At 38.6% G+C, this 20,102-nt stretch overlaps 1 protein-coding gene across 5 annotated transcripts in view; it reads right to left on the bottom strand.

The window, feature by feature from the left end:
• Nucleotides 1–20,102, bottom strand: part of PCDH9 (protocadherin 9) — a 1,088,104-nt gene that overhangs the window by 835,472 nt on the left and 232,530 nt on the right. The gene's annotated exons all lie outside the window — the stretch shown is intronic.

The following is a 20,102-nucleotide window of genomic DNA, read 5'->3' as shown; positions in this document are numbered from 1 at the left end:
AGAGAAAGAAAGAAAAATCAGGGACAGACTGTCCATCAGAAAGCAGCTGGAGAAATCAAAACAGTAAAATATGTGGTTGGCAGGTTCCTTTTATATACTAGCCAAATCCCTTCAGGGAAATATGCCATGTAGATTTCAGTCAATAAACAAATAGCTGACAAGAGGTCAAATAAATCACTCCAGCCCGTTATATCATACGCAGAGCTATGGGAATAGAATCATCATACTAACACCCATAACAATGTGGCTGCTTTTAATTGGATTATGTATCTGTCATCTGTTAGCCTGGATTACATGGGGATCCGGTGTATTTATAGTGTGTGTATGAAAGGCTTACAAAAACAAAAACAAACTCTGCCATCAGTCAGTTCAAACTCATAGTCACCCTCTATGACGGAGTAGAACTTCTCCTTGGGATTCACGAAATGACAACCCTTTCTTGCAATAGAAATCTTCATTTTCACCCTGGAGAACAGGCAAGTGGTTCCCCTGCTGACCCTGAAGCTGGTGGTCCAACGCCTAACCACTAAGCTGCCAGGCTGCTCTGTGTGAAAGTCTGAGGGTTGGGATAATCTAAGTGTAAGGTTTGGGACCAAAATAACCTATTAGATTTATATCTAGATTGAAGATGCCAGTGAAGATATGTATGAAAAATATTGAAGTAGTATAAACACCAACTCACCGCCATCTAGTCTGTGCTGACTCACAGCACCCACAAGATGCGGGAGAACATGGCTCCTGGGGGGTTGCCAGGCTGTGGCTCTCAAAGGGAGTAGACGGCCTTGCCCTCATCTCTCAGGGCGACCAGGAGTTTCCAACTGCTGCCGTTGGCGTTAGTACCTTATCTCTTAACCAGGGCTCCATTGTGTAAACATGGGACAGGATGAAATGTGAACTTCTTTATTATTAAAACTGTACATGATATCCCAACGTGGCAAACATTGAAAAGTGTCTTACTCTATATGAAATGTGAGAAAGGTACCGCTTGTTAAAGTGTCAGTCTACCTTTGTATGTCCTGTCATCCATGATCCCACTCTTAAATTACCCAGGGCAGACCTAGTAGTCAAACTACAAATTTAAGAAGCAAAATGATGCCTCCTTATGCTATATTGTTAAATTGTACAGACACGGAAGGACAGAGTGCTATAGTTGTAAGGCCCCTTTAGCGGAGAAGTAGTCTTCTGTAAGACCATTCATAATTGCATCTTTCTCCTGGCATTATTCCTAGTATAGACTAGGGACTCCATAAATATTTAATAAATGAATATAACAGAAAAAAATGAAATCATTAGCTACTTGAATGCACACTTACCTCACAAGTATTGCAGCTTTATTCTTTACAAGCATCTATAAAAGTTTTTGAACTTGAAAAGTATCATTGAAAGAAATTGCATATCTTTCCTCTTACACCTCTCAGTGTACAAGTTGTGTGCGACTATGAAATTATTAAAGGGAAGTTCATGTGGAAATTTCTGAAAGATAAGAGGTTCCAACCCATCATTTTTATCAAATGTTTAGTTCTCTATAAATCTATATGTTAGATTGCATGGGACTTTAAAATATTCACCAAATATAAAGTTAAAAAGATGTATAAAGCAATCAATATATACATATACAATGGGGCCTTCAAAAGTTTGTGGAAAATGGAATTTAAAGATAGTAGAAATTTTCCAAATGGTTTTTAGTCCTCTTGTGTGTATGATGGGCATGTAATGGAGGAGCTCTTCATCTCATAAATGTGTTCCAGTCCTGAAGGAATAGGCTGGCTAGGTAATGTCCTCTAATTAGGAACCTGGACATTGCATCCAAAGCTAAGAAAAGCAGGTTATTGGCCCCCAATTCCACCTATAAGTGGTAAAAAGTGTGCAGAATTATATACTTCATTAAATTTCTTCTTAGCTAGGAACTGTACTTGTGTGTCGTGAATACCTGGTTACGGAAATGCCTTCCCCATGCCTTATAAATAACCACCGTGTATCCTCTGGCAAGAAACCGTATCTTATCCCTCCAGTGTTCAGTCACAGTTAATAAAGACAAATCTTTCTTTCCATCAATCCAATCCCCTCAACCCTCAGCAAAGGAGGCGGCTGCGTTTTCTGTGACATGCTCTACCTTTATAAACGCTGGGGTCTTTCCATTGAGCCAGAACACAGTACTGCTTGATGTTCACACATCAAAGCCTCCTCTTCCAGGCTGAAGCCTCCGGAATGGGGGTGTAATTATTGTCAGAAGGTAAACGATTGTTTAAGACTGGCTGCTTCAGAGCCCTGGACACAGAATCTGACAGGTCCTGCAGGTGTACAGAACTTTGCCTATTGATACAAATTGAATCTGAAAATAGCAATTTATTCACCAAATCAAGCCAATCACTGCAATGCAGTTTTCTCGTTCAGCTCTTATTTTCAGCCAACCACTCTTAGCACTTGGAAACTTCTGTGCCACAGTAACACTATTGCTTCAGCAAGGCGTGTGGGGAAGCTGTCTCCACAGCAAGCCCTTGTCTTAGCGTTTTAGGATTGGCCTTTGTTTTTTTGTTTTTAAAAAAAGGAAGAGTGTTTGTTTATAGTTATACTATGTATTCTAGCCCCTCCCCCAAATAAACATCAACACCTTCTACAAATTAGTTCTCCAGTTTCCAGATTCATTTTTCCCTCTCCACCAACTGTCATTTGCCTTCCTTTACCCATAAAAAAAGCAATCACATTAGCATCCTTTGTAAGACAATTTCAGAACTTCAAAGGCACACCAGAAACTCTTCAGGAAACCTGCCTCTTATATGTGGCAACAGAATCAACTTCCAGGAAATAGGGAAGCATATACAGGAGGGATTTCTTTCAGGAATCTTTACATTTTAAAGTTCCCTGAAGTGACAACTAATAGCCAATGCAAGAATTTGAAACCAATAAATGAAGGTTCATTTGCCCGAGGGGAAATGAACAGAGCAAAGACCTTTCAATGTGTTTCAAGGACTGACAACTAAATGGACCCTGTGGAAACGCTGAACAACACACATCTCTGGCATGTGGCCAGCCTTCCCCAAACCCGGGATGGGGAGGGTCTTGATGACTGACCACAGTTGTCACCATTGCTGTGACGGCCCACAAGAGGAAAGAAAACCCCAAATCCTTGCTTAACCAAGAGGCAATCATAAACCATTCAAATTGCAACAGTTGAATCGCAAATAGCACATGTTTTAATGTATTATTTAGGCAAGGACAGAGTACCAGTATATCTAAAAGTCTATAAACAAAGAAAATGTATTAAGACCACCAGACAGTATTTTGAGGAGACAACTGTGTTATGTTTAGAAGGCATTCGATCTGAAGGAGAAAATAGAACAAGGACAAGATGGCAGAGATGGAGGAAGGCAGATTGAAGGAAAGGGACGTTGGAACAGTAGCCTTTGCTTTGTTAGGAGACACTGCTTAGTCTTAGGGAGCCTCTAGGACAGGGTGGGACTGCCCTTTGAATGTACCAAGCCCCATCCTCCTCCTGAGGAGTAGAGAATGGATTCCAACTGTTGATCTTACAGTTAGCAGTCCGACATATAACACTTTTTCCATGCCTTAACAATTCCAAAAATTGCCAATGAAACAGCCCATATCTAATTATACATTTTAAATAAGAAATCAATATAGCTAAATATGGAAATTTTACCTTTTAATATGTATTCTAATTTATAGGACTATGGAAAGCACTTGGAAGAATACAGAGTATTCCTTAGAGGCAAGGATGGCGAGAATTTGGCTTACATACTTTGAACATGTTGTCAGGAGAGACAACTTCCTGAAGAAAGACATCTGTGTGGGGGTGGGGGTCAGATGCTTACAGATATCCTCCCTGAAGACAGTTAGTTGCCTGACTACACAGTAGGCCCAGCTCCCTGCTGTTCAAGGACAATGGACAGTCATCCATTTGGTTCCTGATGATGGTCTCTATCAGTTGAGCCAAGGAACAGGTCAAACTGGCTCTGTGACATCCACAAAGTTAAGCTGCCTAGGATCCACACATCTTGCCACATGTATACCCCAAACCCCTCCTCTTCCTATTATGTGGATACCCCTAGATCACCCCCTCTCATTACTGTATTACCTATAGCACAGCCCTTTCCTGTGATGTGGGTCCTCACCTGTAATTAGGGGACTTGCAAGTCCCCAGAGAATATAAAAGCCTGGGTTGGCATTAAATATCTCTCCCTATGTGGACCACCAAGCAGGGCTGAGGTGAGCATGCGACCATAAAATGTGGCTGACTCCATTATTCTCTCTCTTTTATCTCTCTTCCTCTCTATAACTTTACTACAATCTTTACTTATTATCAGCGTACAATTGCACCTACCGGACCCGTGATTACTTGTTAGGGGCTGGCTTCCCCTGACAGACATCATGCTTGGCAAAGCAGAACAGCAGGGTGAAAGAGAAAGGCCCAGGGGTAGATGGATTGGCACAGTAGCTGCGATAATGTGCTCAGGCAGAGGAACAATTGTGAAGATGGTGCTACATGGGGTAAACTTGTTCCCCATTGTGCATGGCATCGCTGTGGGTCAGAACTGATTCAAGGGCACCTACCAACAACTTGGAAAAGTGTGGGACACTGTGGAAATTACCTAACAATGTTGGTAATAACACATGCAAGTACAGATCTGCTAAAGACAATCCAAAACTGTGGCGATGGTACCTTGATGGGGAGCTGTCAGAAATCAAGCAGGTTCAGAAGAGGAACTCGAGGAAGGGATGACGTTGCTAACATCAGATGTTCTTGGCTGAGAGCAAAGAATATCAGAAAGATGTTTACTTGTGCTTTAATGACTATACAAAGACATTTGACAGTGTGGATCACAAAGTATAGATAAGAGTGTGCAAAAATGGAAATTCCAGAACACTTCATTGTTTTCATGTAAAACCTGTACGTTACCCAAGAGGCAGGTAGTTGTTTAAATGGAACTGGTATTAAGTGGCTTAAACTCAGGTAAGAGCTATTAGGATTGTAGCTTTTCAACTTATTAAATCTGTTTGTTGAGAAAATAGTACAAGTAGCTGATCTATGTGAAAAAGTGACATCAGGATTGGAGAATTATTACTAATAATCTGAGTTATGCATACAAGGTGCTTGCTGAAAGAAAAGAGAACTTAAATGGATTCAATTTTACTTAGATCTACAGCTGATACCCATGGAGACTACAGTAAAAAAATAACCAAAATCAAATAATGTATTTCACCGTCAATCTGCTGCAAACTCCCTCCTCAAATTGTTAAGGAACAAAGATCTCACTTTGAGGACTGAGGTGAACCTGACCCAAGCTATGGTATTTTCACTGGCCTCTTTTGCATTCGGAAGTTGGACAACGAAGAGAATAAGGAAGAACTGATGCATTTGTGTTATGTCGCTAGTTATAGATAGTGAATAAACAGTGGACTGTCAGAAAACACAAGAATATGTCTTAGAAGTACAGTCAGGATGCTCTTTATAAGTGATAATTCCAAGACTTCATCTCATACACGTACTTTGTACATGTTATTAGGAAGGACCAGTTCCTATAGAACAGTAGTTCTCAACCTGTGGGTCACAACCCCTTTGGGCGTCAAATGACCCTTTCACAGGGGTCACCTAAGACCATTGCAAAACACATATTTCTGATGGTCTTAGGAATTGAGACCACTCCTCCATCTGTCTCCAGGTGGGTCCACCTACATGCAGATACACCTACATATGAGTACTGGGCATGATGACATTATCCCACCAACCCCATCACATACACCCTGTATAAATACAGGTGTATGCGACAGGGTTGGGACCATAATGTACTTATGCAGACCAGTCACACATGTGTAGAGAGCAGCGACTGTGTTGAAAGCATTGGAGTTAAAACAACACTTCATGAATTATAATTACTGGGTAAATGTAAAATCATGTACTGTAAAATCAACAACAGCAAAAAAAAATCTGTACCATGGGAACTTAATCTGGATGCTAATTGGGCTGTTTATATTCAGCTGTGGTTGATGTGAATACTGCCCCCTTGAGATAATAACAGGTATGTATAAAAACCAACGGAGAATGGTAAATCATAGGAAACGTTAATGTACTGCATTGACTGAACTATGCCATGTATCATCTTTTGTATTATTAAATCTATTGTTATATAGTGATTTTGTTAGCCAACCATCCCAAGACAATGGATTTTGTAGAGAAGAACGTTAAGCAAATAAAATATAGTGAGGATGTTTTATAGTATGGTTTTACCTCAATAATTACAGCAGGAATTGAGAAAGAGAAATGTCTTATTTGTTGTGAAGTTCTATCAGTCAAATATATGAAGCCAAAAAACTAAAACACCGTTTTGATAGCTAGCATCCAAGCTTTGACAGCAAGGATACCAACTATTTTAGAAGCAAAACTGATGGACTCAAGAAAGCCAGACTTCACACTGGTGGCAAGTACCACAAACAAAACATAGCAGCCCTTGAATCTTCATATTTTGTGGCACTCAGAATCGCCAGAGCTACGAAACCTCACACCATTGCTGAGGATTAACTGTTTCCAGTGACCAAAGACATTGCTCCAGTTATGATCAGAGACGAATTTGTTACAAAATCGAGTGTAATTTCATTATCTAACAACACTGTCCACAGAAGAATATATGACATTTCTGCTGATATTCTTGAGCAGGTAATCCAAAAAATTAAATCTGCTCCACTTCCAATATTTAGCATGCAGCTTAGTGGATCACAGACGTTTCAAACTGTTCACAGTTATTGGTTTATGTGAAGTTTTTTAATGGTGGCGACTTTGAGGATGAGTTTCTTTTTGCAAACCTCTTGAAACAACAACTACTACATGTGATGTATTTGACACAGTTGGTTTATCTTTGAAAGAGCATAAGATCTCTTGGGAAAAGGTTTGTGGTGTTTGCACAGATGGTGCTCCAACTATGCTAGGATGTCAATCGGGATTTCAACGTTTCATACTGAATGAGTCACCAAAAGTCATCAGAACTCACTGTAAATTCATCAGCAGATATTAGCAAGGAATATGCTGCCACAAGAGTTACAGGAAGTAATAAAAATATCATAAGTTCTGTCAATTTTGTACAGGTGAGCACTTTAAACAGTGACTACTTTTGCAACTTCAATGAGTTGGATGCGCTGATTAATGCTCTGCTATTTCACACTGAAGCGAGATGGTTGACGAGAGGGAAAGATTTCAAATGTGTTTATGAGCATTGTGATGAACTCAAAATGTTTTTTAATCAGAAAACAAGACCACAGTTTGAAGCACTTTTCAGCGATAAAAGTGAACTGCAGAAAATAGCTTACTTAGTTGACATCTTTGCCATCTTGAATGAGTTAAATTTATTACTGCAAGGACCAAATGCAACATGCCTCAATTTGTTTGCAAAGATCCGATCATTCCAAATGAAACTTCAGCTTTGGCCAAAAAAATAAAGGATGAAAATAAGATTTACATGTTGTTGCCTATCTTATCTGCTTTCGTTGAGGGACATGACATTGAACCAGACAAGGAATTATAATGATAATTTATGTGAAAGACACTTGCACATGCTTGCAGATGAAATTTCATTGTACTTTCCAAATCTACCTGACACTCCATTTGCACTTGCCAGAAGCCCATTCACCATCAAAGTTGAAGATATTCTGGAGACAGCACAAGAGATGTTCATTTAACTGATTACCAGTGATGCAGTGAGAACTGATTTCTCTCCAATGCCAGTTACAAAATTCTGGATCAAGTGTTTGTAGTCACATCCTGGTCTGTCTGAGACTGTATTGCACCTTCTTCCTCCATTTCTACAACATATCTTTGTGAAACAGGTTTTTCCATCTTATTGAAGTTTAAATACAGAAGTAGACTTGTTGTGGAAGATGATCTTTATTGTGTTTTTCAAAGACTGCCCCAGGAATTTCTGATCTGGTAAGAAAGAAGCTATCATGCATACTGTCACAAAATGTAGCAATGTAGTTTACTGTTGTTATATTAAGACTGTTACCCATGCTACACCATGCTTCCAGACATAATTTCATTTATTTGTCAGTAGAAATATATAATTATATATTGTTTTGTGATTAGACACTATGCTTTAGTTATATCCAATTGTGACAATGAAAATACATCCTGCATGATGATTCATAACAATAGCAAAACTATAGTTATGAAGTAACAATGAAAATAATGTTATGGTTGGGGATCACCACAATATGAGGAACTATATTAAAGGATCATGGCATTAGGAAGGTTGAGAATCATTGGTAAAGTAGAGGGACATTAAAACAGGAATTACTCAACAAGATGGATCAACAACAGGCTCAAACATAATGCTGCTCTAGGGTTCATTCTCAAGCATAGAAACACTGTCTGCTTCTTGACACTATACATTTAGAAAGGAGCAGACAGACTCATCTTTCTTGGAAGAACTGTTGGATTTGATCCGCAACCTTGTATAGGTATATGATTTGAGTCCTTGGGGGAGGATGACAAAACTTCTGTTTTGACCTGATGTAAATGGAAGAGCACAGAATTCTGCAGGGATGGGTTAGGGAGGTGGAAGTACTACCTTCTGAAATGTACAAACCATAATAGATGGTGTGTCAAGAGCCAATAGCTTCATACTTTGATAATTTCATATTTGAAAGTGCCTATGATTTTGTAATAACACTGTTTGAATTTTCCTTTTGTGTTGTGTGCATGAACTAATTTTGTGAACGCGATGTGATTATTTTCTCTTTCTCTTCCCTTTTTGATTATGTCCTTTTTGAAAAAATGAGTATTATATTAAATTAATTTTATTATATTGTGCATATTTAGGCACAGTAAGATAAACATTTTGACAAGTAAAGTTACCTAACTCAAGGCTTATGAGACTGAAATTATTTTAATATGTGCATTGGAGTATAGTCTTCCAAATATATTTTTCTCCCAATATAGTTTCACTACTTGTATACAGGTAACTATGAATCAGAATCAGCTGAAAGGCAGTGAGTTTGGCTTTGAGTTTGCAATGTGTGTTATATCTTAACATTGAAAATATGGTATTAAAATATTGATTTGCAATACATACATATTGATTATTTAGAATAAATTACATTAATTTTAATATATTAATTTCAAATCTAAATGAGGAAACTAGGGTATTTTGCTATCCTCAAAAAGCTTTATTCCTTATTAATGTGAAGTAGACTAACAGACCTTACTTATAACACAAACAGAATTCTCACAAAGTCATGATAGCCTGAACTCAAATTAGCTTCTAAGGAGAGAATTGAATTTGAATTCTGTAATTTTCAGTAAGTCTTTGAATATATGCTCATCAATTTCTTATTTTAGTTCATAGATATTTTGACTTAAATATCAGCTATGCAAAAAATAAATTTTGGGGGAAAATCAGCTAGCAAAGAACTCACAACATCAAGTACTGCTAAATAAAGAAATAATTTTGATTAAATTCTGTCAATGTTTTCTTGAAACTGTTTCTCTTCAAAAAGAAAGTTGGGATACATCTTCTTCAAATAAGATGAAAATTTACATACTAAAAACATGAGAAAAAAATAGAAAGGGCCCTAAAAAACGATCGTCACATAGTTCTTTACAAGATTTGACCCTTACTAATTATGTCGCCCTCTTGTATATACTGCCCGTGCTTTCACAGATGCTCTGTCCCCAATCATGGAGAATGATAAAGCTTTTAAAAATATTTGAAGCTTTTTTCTCCCTTCTGAAAGAGCTCTTTGGTGGTTAACCTCGTCTCTCAAAAGCGACTCTTTCCTGAAGTTCCCTAGAAAGCAGCTTCCTTTATTGGCATAATTCCCTGTGTGTGTTTGAAGAGTCTTGACTAAGTTGTTTTGCCTTTTAGTTTGCAATGTACTTTTGGATGATCAATATGCATTATGGAACTGTGCTGACTCATCAATTTTTTTTCCAACCAGAAGAACACATCAAAAATCCTGGCAAGAATATTTAAGCATAAACAAGAATACTCACCCGATGCAGCTTCTCATTAGTCTTCATCTTTCTACTCCCAAAGTCAAAGTAATTCAGCTTTTCTAGAATCATGCTTTGTTTTGTTTTCATTCTTTCTAGGCAAATCTCTCAATTTGATAAATAACATTTGGAAACAAGTTAGAAGCTTTTATCTTCCTGTCAAAACCATTGTTAAAATTAATGGAGGGCTTGGAACCCCTACAGCTTTGCAATCATTTAGCACGCCACGTTCTTGTCTGCTTAGAGATCCCATTATCAGAATGAGGTGACGTGACACTCTCCCTTACAGGAGTAGATAAAGAAATGTCCCAGACTTATCCTGTTTGGGATCTATACTTTCAGTCTACTCTTAAAGTATTTGGGGCACAATTGGTCTTACTAGAGCATAATGCTTGTTTTAGGTATTCAGAATATTTACAAAAGTCTCTAAGAAGAAGCATCCCTGATTAAAATAGGTAACCCACCCAAAACAGTGAGCATTTAGTCTCTTGAGATTTAATTGGGTCCAAGACAATACATCCATGAAGACCTAGAGACCAGTGATAAAACATGCACGTAACTAGGCGCGATGGAGATGATTTCAATTCTTGACAACATCATGTGTGTCAGAGTACTGCTGTGCTCCACTGGTGCTTTCAACAAAAGATTAAAACAAAACTTTTTGGAAGTATATCACCAAGTTTTTCCTCTCAGGGAACTCTGGGTGAAGTTGAATGTTCAAACTTTTGGTTAACAGCTAAGTATACCAAACCTGTGTAGCCTCCACATTCTCTTCATTAAATGGATGGTCCACTTAACCTGTCTTCGGAGAGCCCTGAGTGATAGCCATGGTTGAAGAGCCCAACTTCCACCCATTGCTCAGAGCTTCTTTCCATCACAAGACATGGTTGCAGACCTAATTCTCCAAAACCGTCCGTCGGGAACTCGTGGAACAAACGTCTACCGTGGAGTTCATGAGAGTGCAGAGTGAGTCATTTCATGACAACTGTTTTGTGTATGTGTGTGTGAGTGTGAGTGTGTGTGAGTGTGTGCGCGAGGGTGTGTGAGTGCAAATGTGTGTTTAAAGTTCTTTAAGACTTATCACAATCGTTTAGAGTTTCCTACTCACTTTATTGAAAACTACATTTACCTTTATCCTATTATCAATAACTTATCATGGAAATTTGGATATTGGTGTTTTCTCCCAATTTGGGACATGGTTTTCATTTCTTTATATTGAAATAACAAATAGCATTTGTAAGAAGATGAAAATCAACCTTAGTTAGCTCAAGTCACTTTGTTCCTTGGCTCAGGGTTTCAACGAGTCACCCACAATGCTCTATTAAAAGTTCTTAGTAAAAGTGACATAGGGAACTTAGAGAATAACCAACCCCTATCATTATTTTCTAGGGCTTCAATAATGGCATCTTGAGACTAAGCAACGGAAAGAGAATTACTACTTCAGGAGGACTCTACTGAGAGCATCCAAAAGTGGAGACAAGATGCAGCATTACAGAAAGCGTTGAGCGGACTGCGCTGTTGTGTCGTTTGTTTACTCCAGCCACTGCGCTGTTGTGTCGTTTGTTTACTCCAGCCATGGTCAACTTTGAAAGCAGGTGCTCAGAAAAGAACGGATAATGAAACCACGGTGAAATCTAAAGTCGGACGCATTCATAATTTTTATAATGCGCAAACAACAAAAAGCTCGTTTGGAAAATTGAAATAGATGCATATATAATGAATTCAATATGAATATTTTCATCAATTTACAGTAATAATTTCTTCTAGAATTTGCATTCTTTTCCTGGCTGTATAATACATTTCCCCCCAAATGTCCACTAGTGTATATTTATAATATATTTTAATCAAATAATTGAATTTTCAATTTGGAGGCATTTTAATTGTTTTTTCCCCAGTATTTACCTGAGACATTCTTCTAAAAAGCACAATTTTTATAGAATTAAAATATTTACCTGTTTCTGAACCTGTATTTTTACAATGTTATAGATAAGTTCTCTTTGTAAACTGTATCTGGAAAAGAAACACCAGCCTTCTGGTTGAAAATTTACATTTCCTCTGATTGTGTATACATTTACTGATAAACAGAATAAAAACTATTTTTAAAGGTTAAAATATTTTTAAAATAAAGAGCTGTACAGAGTACAGGTGGGGTGGTTAGAAAAGCCAGTGGTTACCTTGTAGGTGTCGGGACTCACTACATGACATCTGGAGTTCATTTTTTACCATGGAAATATTTCCGTCTTATAGGAGAGTAATATTATGTGCATTTATGCAAGTGTGCTACTGATATTAAACAATATAATCACCTTTGCTTTAGAGTTTCAATGTGAAACCTGAAAGTCCCCAAATGTTGGAGGTATAGTTTTGAGCTAGCATAATTATGATACTGTACTTATATAAAATGCAATGTATTTTAATTTTTAATGGAAACTATGAACATGAGTCTCATTACCCATATAATATAAAGGGCATAACATCTAAAATGTAGTTCTTACTATATTGCAGAATCATGCTGTACTGTGCATATTCCTAAGCAGCAACATACTTTGAGGAACTTGCTTCTTAAGCATGGCGACAACTCGATGGCAAGCAGTCAGTCAGCTGTTCTTCGCAGATCTACCAGTATGGCTTTAGACATTGCAAAATCTGATGTCGAATATTAGCTAGCTTGTTAAGTTTTGTTCTCAATGACTGACTATTGACTGCTGAGATGAATAGTTCAGATCAAAGCATTAGGAGGTCTAAGTAAATGCTTAGCATACAAACTTGAGCCCCTCCCCAGCCTTTGCCTCCTTCTCTGCTTCTCCTTTTGCCATGGCATGGATAAAGAGACCCCAGGGTCACCCTCATACCAATGGATTTAGGATTTCTCAATCTCTATCCCATGATTCTATGCTATCAAATTGTGTTTTTTATGTATTTGTTGAATGGTGAAGTAGGAAAAAGAAATGTTTCCCATAGTCAGGACTGTTGGTCATGTTTATACAAATGCTAAAGCACACCGAATCACCAGGACAAAGGGTAGAAATCATTTAAGTCGGGTGCAGGGGGCGGTGAGGGGCGAGATGATAAATTAGTAAGGAAGTATTATTGCAAAGTTAGAGGAGTAGTGTGCATGTATCCTCTATGGGATACTGAAAAGACAGAAGGGTAAAAATGGAATGTGGATAGAAAAAAAGCTGTCTGAGTGTTTGAGAAGTCACATGTTGATAGTCTGCATCCCAGCTTAGTTACCGAAGAACAGGATGCTTTAAGGAAGATCTTCCATCCTGGAACCATTAACCACGGCCATGATAATCGGTGTGTTGGCAGGCACCTTGTGATCTTGGTGGGAGGCCAAGAGAATTATCAAAATACTACCCAGAACACTGACATCACTGAGCTACTGACATGGGAAGCTGTCTCCCTTGCCACTTTCTGTGATATGAGATTATTACATGTCTCAGTTAATTAAGGAAATGGTAGTCGAGTAGTTTATACACCAGAATTCACCCTGAGACAATTTCATGGAGAAAGACATTTAATGTGCTCTGAGCACTTAATGTCCACTTTAATTCAGTAATGGTAAACAAACAAATAAACAAAATCTCCAATCCCTGAAGAAGGCAAGGGTTAGAAAGAAACCCAGGCATTAAAATTATGTTATAATAAAAATCTCCATTATGATTAACAACCTTTGGCCTGTATTTATGAACTCAAAAATTATCTGACTCTTCTTTGGTTTTAACCTTGAAAACCATCAGATTGAAATTATTAACAGTGTTCCAAACAATAAAATCATTACTACAGGATAAGAAACAGTTATTCTTATGTATGTTCAAAACAGATCGTCTTGCTGGCGGAGTTTGCTGTGACTGCTGTTTCCTTTATGGTTACCGATGCCATTGAGTGGACGTGTCGGAGCACAGGACCTTTCTAGTAGAGTTGGTTCTATGCTTACATACGGGGAAATGTAGATTCCACACACACACCCACAAATAAATAACAAAATAAATAACAATGACTAATGTGTCCAGTCACAACGATAAGGAGGGATTTTTTGCTTTTGTTGTTGGAGGTTAAGTATTTTTGTGTTTTAACTTCCTTTTGAAAGTAAAATCCATTACCGAACTCGTTTCTAGCTATTGAAATCTCTATTCCACGCGGAGATCTGAAGCCCTAACTCTTCAGTCCTCCTGGCTTCCGGCCTCCCTGGCCTCATGTGATGTGTGCTAGCTTTTCAGGAGAAGCAGAAGATATTCATCTGCAATTTGGGGAAACTGAGCCATTCAAGGGAAACGTGAAAATGAACTGTAGTTGAGAAATGTCAATTTGGGAGGTTTAGACATTTGTTATATTTAAAATAAAGGGAGTCTTTTTGTGGTTCCTTCCTGCTCTAAGCATGTTGGTTTTTCATTTCAGGAGCTTCTGATAATACATGTGACCACTTCTTGCCAACATTTTCAATTCCTCTTCTGTGCAGGCAGCAGGGTTTATATGATAAAATGTTAATACCGTGGACCTGCATAAGATTCAATAAGGCTAAGCATTCGTGAAGACTGGCATTGGGTGGTATTCTCTAGGCTGATGCCTCTGTGGCCCGAGAAGCCGGCTGCGCAGATAGAAGCTGCCCAGAGAATGCGCCATTATCATGCAGCAGCCGTCCACATGAAATGGAGATTTATGAATCACTGCCAAGGAAGCTATATTGCAGGTTGTCACTTAAAACTGGGGTTTAGCAAATGCCCAACACGAGACTGGAGGATCTCGCTTTCAGATGACCCGACAGACTTAGTTAAAAGCAGCTTCAGCGCACCCCTCAATCCCTGGTTACAACTCACTCAACTTTCTAATAGATCACATATCATTTTCTGGCTGCAGTTTCATAGGGGGGGGGGGGCAAGTAATAATAATAATAACAGTAATAATAAAATCAGGAGAGAGTTTGAATTTTGTTCCTTCTCCAATCCATTTCCATTTTTGTTCATTTTCCATTCCGTTCTTGAATTTTGTTGCTTTTCCAAATTTTTTCCTTTTCCATTTGGTCACAACCACCAAAAAAAAAAACCATTTACTCCATCAGAGATAAATCATGCCGTTATATTATCTGCTTGATTGACAGAGAAGCCTTTTTATGGCGTCATAAGGTGAAAAGATACCTTCAGCCCTGAGCCGGAGAATCTTCGCATTTAACCAAGAAAACCTGTGGAGCTGTGCTGCTGTGTAACCCATGTGGTGGCTGTGAGTCAGGTTGCCAGGGAGGCAAATGCTCTGATCTTCTATTGACAGGGTTACTGTAGATGTCCTGGGACTACCTTCCTCATCCCACCCCGTCTTGGGTAGGGAGAAACAAACTAACGCTGTGGTGGAGTTGATTCTGGACCCTGGCATCCCTATATGGGATTTTCAGGGCTACTCATCTTTGTAGGAATAGACAGTCTCATCTGTCACCCAAAAGCAGGCTGGCAGGTTTGAACCACTGCCTTGATGGTTAGCAGGCCAGTGCCCACGTCCAGTCTTATTAATCAACCCTAAAAATGTTATCTTGTAAGTATTATTGGCTGTGGCCACGATCGTCTTTTGGAACTAATAGGATACTAAGTGACAAAGAATGCAAACACACCCTCCTGAGGATGTAAGTCCTTATCTACGTGGGGTAGCTTACAGAAGCACAGCGCTCTATCAAGTAGCTGTTCTAGTGATGTTATTGAAATTGGATTGATAATTGGAGTATTTTTTCCTTTGAGAATTATATCGTGACTTTCACATACAGCTGAAAATATTTTGTAATTTTCTTATATGGCACTGAGCATATTCTCATAGTACATAAAAATGAGCAATGTAAATTAGCAGATGGCTCTTGATCATACATATGAAAAGTATTGATTACTATCTCTGCAAGATGAAATTAACTGGTCCTTTTTACCGAATAAGCCTCGGTTGCAATATGAAACAATTATAGTATATTTTTCCCACAAGGAACCAGAATTCTAGATTAAGAGGTTTAGAATAAGATTGTTTAAGCAATGAAACTATCAGAATATAGAGGCTTAAAGAACACTTTTTGGGGTAATAAATAGTGAAAAGATCATTGCAATGGAAATAGGAAATGGTGGGGGGGTGGGAAGGAAACTAAAATTGAAAATATGGCATAAGATTCTCCATAAAGAAATGAATCTCTAGACATTTAACATAGAATGTAGAAGTAAGAGTTCACATGGAAAAGATGAAGACAACTTTATGAGCCGATACAAGAATCACAGATGCCTTAAAATAAGGTGCCCAAAATTCCACCTGCAATCAAGCACCTACCTAGAATCCAAGGAAAAAGCCTTTGATGTTGGCTGTCAGTTTAATACATTGAATTAAGAATTTCATTATAAATAAATTATATTTTATATGAGTGTGATGGGAATTAAAATATCATAAATTCGCATCAAAATTACCCCTTTTTAAATTAAAAAGGATAGTTTCCAATAGCTATGCCATTGCTGTTGTGGTTGTTGTTGTTAGGTACCATGGAGTCGGCTCTGACCCACAGCAACCCCGTGTACAACAGAAGACACACTGCACGGACCTGCGCCACCCTCACCATTGGTCCTCTGCCTGAGCCCCCTGACGCAGCCACTGTGTCCATCCAGTCATCCCAGGACCTCTTCCACAAAATAACTATACACCTAAAAACTATTTCTGAAAGTGGTTGTTGTTAGGTTACCATCTACAATAGAAGGAAATGCTGTCCGGTCCTGCGTGGTTGGACCAGTCACTGTTGGGCTGTGACATCTGAAAGCAGAGCTGCAGCGAGAGCCTTCCTCTCTTCACTGCCCCTCCACCCTTGCAAGACTAACGCTCCTCTCCCAGAACAGGCCTCTCCTGACAACATGTCCCAAGGATGAGAGAAGGTGTCTCACCATCCTGCATTCAAAGAAGCATTCTGGCTATATATATTCCAAGACAGATTTATTTGTTCTTTTGATGGGCAGTTCACAGTACATTTAGTATTTTTGTCAACACCAAAATTCAAAGGCTTCAATTCTTCGCTAATCTTCAGTATTCATTTTCTAGCCTCCTATTCATATGAGGTGACTGAAAGGGCCATGGCATTGGACAGGCACACTGTGGTCCACAATGTCACAATTTTGCCTTCAGACACGGTAGAGAGATCTTTTACAGCAGATTGCCCAATGCAATGTAGTAGAGGTTTTCATTTCATTATATGCATATCAATTAAAGTTTTAGGAAAACCCAATCTGGTATAATTTTAAAGTATAAAACATTTTTCTATTTCCCCCCAAATTGGTACAAAAATGTTGGATAGTTGACCAAACACACACACACACACACACACACACACACACACACACACACACACACACACACCCTGACCCAGGACCCAGGTATGGACAAAGATTTTGCATTTCACCCTATTTGGGTCACTAATAGCACTGTTCACTTAAGATTGGCGTGTCTGAGACAAGCCGTGGTAACGATATTCTGTAGCACGATGCCTACTGGAATAGTAATCATATGATAACTAAGACGTATGGAAAGCTTACCAAGTGCTAGTGCCTCTTCTAGACACGTTAGCTATATTAACTATGTAATTCTCTTAATGACCTCTCTTATAATGGACCTGAGGTAGATTGTACAGATGGCCAGGAAACATTATGTGTCAAGAGCCTGCACAGAAATAAAGCATAAATAGGGGACAGAAGTGGACAAAGAGAAATGAGATGCTGACAGCTTCATTAGAGCAACAGGGCCCAGCTGGACTTAAAGTCTGCAGAGCCTATGTCTAAACTTTTCAGTATTATGAGCCAATATGTTCGTTTCTGAAAATGAAAGAAAGGGGTGTTGATCTGGATAATCCTTTTGGAGTAAAAAGTCCCTGTTAAGTTATATGGGAACATATATGAGACTGTCAGCTGCTCGGCGCTTGGGGTGGCGGGGGTGGGGGGGAGAAACCAAGGCTTTCTAATCCCATAAAGATTCACAGGCTCAGAAACCCACAGGAGAAAGTGTGCTGTGCCCTATAGCATCATGTGTGTCATAAGGCGTGTGTGAGAGATCTCCAGACATGACTTCCAAAGAGAAGCAATATTGTTTACTGGAAATAAATGAATGGCGTTTACTTTTCTCCCTGCCACCTTAACTACTTTACTAACTCTTCCCTTTTCAAAACCTGGATGACTACCGCGTCTTCTATGCAACCGGCACCATAATAACGTGGTAAACTGTTCCATGCCTGTCTTCATGGAGATTTGGGTGGTAAAGCAAAGAGTGGTGAAGAAATTAAATGGTCCCTGGCTATCAGAAAGCATAACATCTGGGGTCTTAAAGGCTTTTCTTAAAACGAATAGCCATCTAAGGGAGGCATCAATTCAGTGGATGAAACAAACCAGCCTTCGTGATGCAGGAATTGTCAATGATAAAGTCTCAACCTGAAGGAGGATCCTGCAGCAGAGCTGACATTTGACCATCTGCCTTGCAGAAGGTTATGGAAGACACAATGGAAGCCCAAATCTATTTGCAGTCTCGACACGATTACGCCTCCATTGAATTCCCTCTAACGATAGTCCAACGATGTCCGCTACCTTGCTTTCAGACAGAGATGATTGAAAAGGGCATTATGGCAGATGTAGTGAAGTTAAAATGTAACACCTTATCATTGGATCTCCTTTTGACCTATTTTAGAGTAGTTTCAGTTTTTGTAATATTTTTCGCTTTCTTTGAGATTGAGGATTTTCTCTGTTATTTTTTGTCATTTTTGCTGTTTTTGTTTGTTTTTTATATGACTTTTTGCATATAAAATCCAGGATTGATAAATCTATAGAGACAAACATAGATTAATAATTACCGAGGAGCCTGGGAGTCTCTAGTAGAGGTGGGAGATGGGGAGTTAACAACAATAATTACCAAAATGAAGAAAATGTTGTGAAATTGATTGTAGTAAGGATTATACAACACTTCTTAAAATGATTTAACTGTCAAATTTTATGATATATGAAGTATATGGCAATAAAACTTTTTTTTTCATTGTGACAGAAAGAAATGCTCACGAACTATCCCATTTCACCCTTATATTTTCAGCCCAATAGAGTTAGGCAAGGTCATATGATTCATATCGGTCGATAAATGAATTGTGATAACATGAGGAGAGTGTTAGTTCTGGTCTGTGACCATAAAATGAAACAAAAAAATCAAGAAAAATTTCTGCATTATCTTATTTCCATGCTATTGATAGTTTAGGTCCAGGATGGCTTCCTATCAGTCAACCATGTGGTGCCTGATCTTGTGGAATGGAGGGACCTTACGATATACCTGGGACATAAGTACAGGTGAGAAATTAAATATTCTAGTGTTAAAGTCCAGAAATTTTGCTGTTGTTTTGATTCCCACAATGCCTATTTTGACAATTACAACATAGACCTGACCAAAATAAGCTATATTATTTCAATTCATGAATTTGTTTCAATTTAATAATCTCCATTAAAGTCAAACAGAGTAAGCTTATACTAAACTTCAGTTGAATTTTGGTGCTGGAAAAGACTATTGAGAGTACCATGGACTCCCAAAAGAACAAAACAAATCTGTCTTGGAAGAAATATAGCCAGAGTAGAAGCAAGCATAGTGAGACTCTCTATCACATACTTCAGACAGATTTCCAGGAGAAGTAAGTGCCCAGAAAGGGACACCATCTTTGGTACAGTGGAGGGGCAGCCAAAACAAGGAAGATCCTCCACAGGTGCATTGACACAGTGGCTGCAACAATGGGACAAAACATAACAACCCTCGGGGGGAGGACAGTGCAGGACCAGGCAGTGTGTCCTTCAGTTGGACATGATCACTATGGGTCAGAACAGACTAGACGGTAGCCAGTAATAGTGCATCTCACATAATTGGCATGTTTTTTGTTAAAAAGGAATGGTGGCTTCCTGCCTAGTTGCTTAAGTTCTTAAGACAGAATCTTCTTATCTCTTGCTACTAAATATATTGGTGAACATGACAACAGTACAAAACTACAAAGTGACCTCAAGTATCCAAGTTGCAAACAAAAGGAAACAAACAACCAAACAAGCATAAAAATGGTCACGTGTTACTATGACAAGGATACCAGCAAATGAAT

The sequence above is a fragment of the Tenrec ecaudatus genome, chromosome 11 (assembly GCF_050624435.1).
Source record: "Tenrec ecaudatus isolate mTenEca1 chromosome 11, mTenEca1.hap1, whole genome shotgun sequence".
Lineage (NCBI taxonomy): Eukaryota > Metazoa > Chordata > Mammalia > Afrosoricida > Tenrecidae > Tenrec > Tenrec ecaudatus.
The sequence above is the reverse complement of the archived record's forward strand: the minus strand, read 5'-3'. Positions and strand labels throughout refer to the sequence as shown.